Source organism: Ictalurus furcatus, chromosome 21, assembly GCF_023375685.1.
Source record: "Ictalurus furcatus strain D&B chromosome 21, Billie_1.0, whole genome shotgun sequence".
In the NCBI taxonomy this organism is placed as follows: domain Eukaryota; kingdom Metazoa; phylum Chordata; class Actinopteri; order Siluriformes; family Ictaluridae; genus Ictalurus; species Ictalurus furcatus.
The window spans coordinates 11,584,509-11,592,180 of NC_071275.1; the positions used below are offsets into that span (position 1 = coordinate 11,584,509).

General features: G+C 36.0%; 1 protein-coding gene across 1 annotated transcript in view; it reads right to left on the reverse strand.

Moving 5' to 3' along the window:
• lima1b (LIM domain and actin binding 1b) overlaps positions 1 to 7,223 on the reverse strand; it is a 28,633-nt gene extending 21,410 nt beyond the window's left edge. The window contains exon 1 of the mRNA XM_053652695.1: positions 7,028 to 7,223. The gene's annotated coding sequence lies outside the window, so the exon portion shown is untranslated. The remainder of the gene's footprint in view (positions 1 to 7,027) is intronic.
• Between the last annotated feature and the right edge of the window lie 449 nt (positions 7,224 to 7,672).

Consider the following 7,672-nt stretch of genomic DNA (forward strand, 5'->3'; position numbering starts at 1 on the left):
ACGACACAAAACTGTAGTGTTGAAATCTCAACATTTGCCTCAGCTGGCTAAATTAGCAATTGTTAGTGATTTAAGGCTAATTGGGTAAGTGAGAAAATTGTGTACATTTAAACAAACAAGGGCAATGTCGATTTGAATTTTGTCTAAATCAAGTCATAAGAAATATAAACCCTAACACCTCCTTAATCCTATCATTAACCTTTGTATTTTTTTTCATCTAAAATATGAGACAGAACTGTCGAGATCATCAACATTTTCCTCAGATGTGAAGATAAATCACTAAGAAAAGACTCCGTATGACTAAAATTACAGTTACTAGACTTAGCATGAACTGCTAACTCTAAACTTGTGATCTAGCCCTGTCCCTAATCCTGATCTAGCACTGTCCCTGAACCTTCTCTTTATATACAGGAATTGTTGCAAAATTGCAATTGTATGCTAATTTTATAAACATTTATGAAATGTTTGAGTATCAGATTCAGTCATAAGGATCAGCTGAGTAAAACGTTTCATTAGTTTAGATAATTAAAGTGAGCTTTTGTTGTTGTTGTTTTTTGCAGCGGACTGACAGTAATGATGGCGGGACACAAAAGTCCACAGTACACAAATCTAATAAAGAATAAATTATATGTTGTCATTTGTTGGCAAGCAACAGAAAGCTGGTACATTTGCTATGAGTAATGTGTTTGCTCAGGTTGTTGGCTGCGTTAGACACTCAGCAAACTGTAATGATGAATGGAGGAATCCTAATGTGATGTTATTGTGAGCTTTTACATCATCACCGATTGACACACCCTGCTGGACGCCTGACTCCCGGGACTTTGACCTGGGAGTGTGTGTTATAGTGTGTGTTACATCACTGTCTGACAGATTATATAGCGTGAGGGTGTACATGCATGGACATGTCTCAGTCATGCTCAATCCTGACCTTGAACTTCTTAAAGCGCATTATTCTCGTGTGATATCAGCTCAAGTGAGGAGCAGTATCAAACCCAGTGCCACTGTCTGACAGTTTGATGTAAGCACAATATGTCATGATGAAATTGATGTTTTGGCTGTAAATACACTAAAAGACACTATGGACTGTGATTCGAGGCCATTAATAATACATAGATACGGCGCTATTAATGAATGAATTAATTAATAACATCACCACTTTAAAGCCCACAGAGGACATCGTAGGATTCTTAACTGAAGACGTTGTTTATCTCAAAGGAGGGAATTATTTATGGATAAAATGATGACTGAACTTAAAGATTCCTCTGTAAGCATAGCAGATGAATGCTTGGTCAGATTATCCTTCAAAGCATTGAGCACGTTTTCTTTACAACGGGTTTAGACGCTGTGGAAAATTCAAGAAAAATCTGTCAACCTCAGAGCAGGTGATTTTAATAATCCAAACGTGGAGCTCAGAAAATCCACTTAAGCAGGTGCGTAACCCAACTCTGAATACCAGGAACTTTCCCACATAAATACTGACATAAGTCAATAATATGATAAACTAAATGAACTGAGAAATATGGACAAACTGTAGTGCGTTTGTCAGCCGTATTTCCCTATTTTGTTCTTCGGATGAGAAGTTTTATGAAAGACACATTTGTGCTCATTCATTATGTTTGAAAGGAAGAGTGCACTTTCTTGGTTTTGCAGAGGTGAAAATAGTTTCCAGTCTGCTGCACTGACTTCTATACTTTTTCTCTGATATTTTGTCCAAGAAAAGCACAAAGGATGACTGTGAATGCTGCACAACATGGCTGTGCTTCCACTCTTTCATCTTTCACAGTTTCAAATAGTTTCTGTTATAAGTCTAAAATTATACATAACATTTAAAGCTCTTAAGAACACACCATAGGTCTTTAATTGCATGAAGTCTTATTCTTACACCAAATATGCAGATAATAATATATATGATATAATACTCTTCACTGATTAAATGCTTTCTTAATTTTGACCTAAATACCTTTCAAATTCAGTCACACAGTTTGGGAATTTCTTCAAAAATGTGTTAACTGAGTTGAGTTATGCTTTACAGGAAATTCAGGAATGCTGCCACAGACAGAAGGAGTTACTTTAAAGAGATAGAACAGCCAAAAACTGAAAGTCAACGACACCCATCTCTCGTATTTCGGCTGTAGTTATGAGGCTAATTTAATGTAATGGAAGTAATGGAGGTGTATAGCCTCCAATTTAGCATTGTGCATTAAATCTGCAATGGTGTCCATACAGGCATCAGATTCAGATACAGGGGTGTGGCCTAAAGTTTGAAGGTGGAGCCTGTATGTGATTAAAAAATCTACTCCAAATTGTTTTCTTATTTTTTTTTCAGTTAAAGGCTGGATGTAGACCCTTGTGACAGAATGTTTCCCAATCAGAAAAGAACCCTGTAGGAATATAAGAACCATTAGAGAACCATTGAAGAAAACATTTGCTGGAGGATTTCTAAAGGACTGGAGAGGATCTGTTTTTACTAAACACATTTGCCAGAAACAAATTGAAACAAATGATATACAGAGCAGATTTGCGTGAAAAACAAGCGACCAGATTTTTACTTCATTTGTAGTTTTTCTCTCCAAATAACTAACAATCAGAAAAATATGATTCCAATCTGTTTCAGTGTGATGATATGATTCAGTATTAATGTTTCGCTTCTAATCACCACTCCTACATCACTGGGACTGACAGAGACTAAAGCCACGCCTCCTTTACTGGGACTGACAGAGACTAAAGCCATGCCTCCTTTACTGGGACTGACAGACACTAAAGCCACGCCTCCTTTACTGGGACTGAAAGACACTAAAGCCACGCCTCCTTTACTGGGACTGAAAGACACTAAAGCCACACCTCCTTTACTGGGACTGACAGAGACTAAAGCCACGCCTCCTTTACTGGGACTGAAAGACACTAAAGCCACGCCTCCTTTACTGGGAATGAAAGACACTAAAGCCACGCCTCCTTTACTGGGACTGAAAGACACTAAAGCCACACCTCCTTTACTGGGACTGACAGAGACTAAAGCCACACCTCCTTTACTGGGACTGAAATACACTAAAGCCACGCCTCCTTTACTGGGAATGAAAGACACTAAAGCCACGCCTCCTTTACTGGGACTGAAAGACACTAAAGCCACGCCTCCTTTACTGGGACTGACAGAGACTAAAGCCATGCCTCCTTTTCTGGGACTGAAAGACACTAAAGCCACGCCTCCTTTACTGGGACTGACAGAGACTAAAGTCATGCCTCCATTACTGGGACTGACAGAACTAAAGCCACACCTCCTTTACTGAAACAGACAGATACTAAAGCCATGCCTCCTTTACTAAAAGGAGACACTAAAGCTACACCTCCTTTACTGAAACTGAGAGACACTAAAGCCACAACTCCTTCACTGAAAATGACAGACACACAGGCCACACCTCCTTTCTTGAGAATAATAGATACACAGGCCACACCTCTTACACTGGTACTTACAGACACAGAGGCCACACCTATATTACTTGAACAACAGGACAAACCCACTTTGGCACAGAGGCCACACCTCTTTCACTTTCACAAAAGCCTGAATCTATAGAAACTGAATGTACAGAATAAACTCACTGCCTGTTATATTTATTGCCAGTATATTGTGCAGTTTAAAGGTCAAAGTTAACGGACCATAAAACTGTTCTGCTGCTGCGTCTGAGTTTTGTTGTTGTTGTTGTTGATTGGCTCACTGGATCTCTCACAGCGCAGAATAAACGAATAAATGAGTAAACTTCACACCTGAACTTTGTTCAGCACTCTCCCACAAGCCACAGGAGCTAAATGTGAGGCTAAATATGGAAATCTGAAGTTTGACACATCAGAAACTCCTCAGTATGAGCAGCGTTTACATGTCGGAGTCTTCCCATTATCACGCTTTAATAACCGAAACATGAGTTAAAACGCTAGAAGATTACAAGCTGTTTTTTTTAAAAAATCGTTTAGATTTACACTACTGAAGATATACAATTTCCTGAAGAAATACACCACGAAGAGAATATTGCTAATAAATAATACAATCTGAAGCCTTCCAGTTTAGCGTCATGCATTTCTAAATCATCACAAAGCAACTTTCACTGACGACGTGTGCACATACACCAAGTGAGAAATTCTGATGTAATATTTTCTTTTTTCTTTCTTTTGATACTTAATTGTTTAATATTTCTCTACACTAAAGTGAAATTTATTTCCTCCATAAAGGAGAAAGAAAGGGAGAGGGGTCATAAGTGCGAAAAATCCGATGACCTATTGTTCAGCTGAGTTAATAATTAACACTAGTGAATTCTCAGAGTAGAGAAAACACTGAGCACAGTACAGATACAAAAAAAAACAAGAACATAACTTAAATAAAATCTAAAATAAAATATATTGTTTTATTTATTTAATTAATTATTTATATATTTATATATATATATATATATATACATATATATATAAACAAACATTAAACATTTTTTTCTGAGATAATGAAAACAACTATTTTTTTAAATACAGAAATTATGTTAACCCAAATCTATTTTATATAAAAACCAACATGAGAATTGATTTTAGTTCATTAATTTTACTGTTAAATAAACATTATGAAATCTATCTATCTATCTATCTATCTATCTATCTAGCTATCTATCAATGCGTGTGTGAAGGCGGATGCAAATGCAGGTAATTTATTAAGTAAAGTGCAAACAAAACAATCAAAGACATGAAAAAAAGAACCACAGACATGAACTGAGAAACGAAACAAAAGATACAGACTGAAGCGAGACTGTGGCACACGGCAAATACCACTGCAGCAAAAAAAAAAAAAAATTAAAATAAAAGAGGTTTGACTACGAGACACTGAAGAACTTAAATAGAACTTAAATAGTGGTGCTAATCAAGGTGAAACAGGAAACGGGTGTGAGTGATAGTGACACGTGAAGTGCTGGGCTGATGGGTAGTGTATTTCTCTGACCCTTTGGTGCTTCCATGATAAAAATGAAATGTTACAGGATCTTACAAGACTGTACAGAAAGTTTCACTAAACTGTGTACGTGTAAGATGGGCCTAAATATTTCTGAGAGTATTTTTTATAGTATAGTAGATTGGTGTAGATTTTATAGTACACTGACTCTGACTCTGTGATAACGCCACAGATGTTTTCATCTCTAAGGTTTGTGTTGTTGTGACGAGCCAAGCTACAGGACGCAGTGTGTTTACCTTAATGACTGTAACTGAGACTGTAACACACCTTGTTTATGACTTTATAAAGCAGAGTTACAGGAAGGGAAAAAGTTCAGTAAAATTAATGACTCAACACTGAAACATGCATTATAGCGTTAATTTCCTGAGACTCGTCTTAAAGTTAAAAACACACACACACACACATACACACACACACACACACACACACACACACACACATTATTATAAATTCTTTATTCTAATATTTTGAGATACTGGATGTTTGATTTCCGTGAGCTATAAGCCATAATCATCGAGATTAAAACAAAAAAAAGGCTCGAAATATTTCACTTTATGTGTAACGAATCTAGAATATATGAAAGTTCCACTTTTTGAATTAAATTAACTTTTCCACGATATTCTAATTTTTTGAGATGCACCTGTGTTTGTGTGTGTGTGTGTGTGTATATATATATATATAACAAAATGTTAGTTTTCTAATGAAAGAAATTAATATGTTGGCGCAATTATGTTTTTGTCTATGACACCGATTTCACACATTTAATCACAAACCTTCAGAAATCAAAATCTTTTTAACATCATGAGAAACATTTCAGTCGAGTGTCCACAAACTTTTGACCGGTAGTGTGTGTATATATATATATATATATATATATATATATATATATATATATATATATATATTAGAGTAAGTGTATTATTATATAGAGTCTAAATAAATTAATTTAAATATTCTTTATACTGTGAAGTATTCTCAAGGTATTAAATGTTATAATGTCCTTGACTGTCCTGCTTTAATATGATATATCACGATCACATACTGAATATGATGTGATATATGATCAAATATCATTATTATATCAGACAATATGTCACATATAATATAAACAATCTTGATGTATGTGAAGTTCATGATAACATTGGCATCATGATATTATTTTGACATGAGTTTCTATGATAACTAAAAATAACTCTGAGATATAATTACATATTAATATAAATTATAGGTTATAAGATGATTTTGTACATATACTGTACTGTATATAAGTTATAAGTAACATGAGATTACATATTATTATTATTATTGTATATGTACTATATCTAATGTATGTTACTGTATATCTGCACCAACTATAGATTTATAGTCTGTTTTATTATAATGTAGGAAAGAACATTTATAGAGTAATGTTTAATAACAGCAACTTTAATAGTATTGAAGATTTACTATGCATTAGATACAGTGTAAAATATATGCTATAAAATATTTTGTATGTGAGATCTGAGAATGTGTGTGTGTGTGTGTGTGTGTGTGTGTGTGTGTGTGTGTGTGTGCATGTGAAATTGTACAAACTGTAACTGAAATTAGAATGAGGCAAAAGTGAAAGAAGATCCAAATGATATTATGGAGATAAAAACCCACGTTTACAGAACGAAAGAAGGAAAGAAATGTGGTGTGTTTGGGTTTGAGCAGATATACCTGTAGAGTTATGACCTCACTCTGAAAGAACACAAAGGCCCTTGTTTCTTTTAGAGAAAAGGGGAAAGAAACAGGAGGAAAAACAGGCTCATCTTCCGAGGATAAAGTGCTGAAATGAAGCTTCTTCCTTCACGCCATCAGTTTGTGAAATGAGTTCAGTAAGAGGAGGAGAGAGGAATCTTTTTCTCACCCAGAGAAACATTTTCTTCTTTCATTCAGCTTTTTACACACTGGTTATTAATGTGATCATCTCACACACACACACACACACACACACACACACACACACACATACACACACCCAAACACTGTGTTAGTTAGTGTTAAGAAGAAGAAATAAAAGATTTCCACCTGGTTTTTGAGCTGCTTCTCGTCTGGATTATTGTTTGTTTGTTTGTTTGTTTTAGATTTTGTTCATTCCTCAAAATTTCTGTCGTTCTCTTCAAACTCTCCACACCTTCACTGCGTCACCTGCTTCCACAGCAAGACAGAAAGAAGAGACAGAGCGTGCAGTGAGACACCTGACACTCCTGTTCCGTTTGTGTGTGTGTGTGTGTGTGTGTGTGTGTGTGTGTGTGTGTGTGGGGAGGGAGGTGCTAAGGCACAGCAGCACAGTGGCAGAGCAGGGATGTGTCTCATTCACTACTTCACTTAACCCTCACTACTTGAGAGCACTACATAGGGCAAAAAGATAATCACTTTCTCCACCCTGAGTACCCTAAGAGTCCCAAACAACTCCTGACCAGGCATGAAGAGCACTAGATAGGGTATAAAAGTATAGCTTTCACTCTATACCTACCCTAGAAATATCAAATTAGTACCAACAGAGCACTATGTAGGGTATAAAATAAAGATCTCTACACTTATAGTACCCTAGGAATCCCAGAAAATTATGAACTAGGCATGAACTAGGCATGAACTAGGCATTTCTCCACCGTATATACCCTAGAAATCCAAACTGAGTCCCTACTAGGTAGAAGCCTCATAGAGAACTAT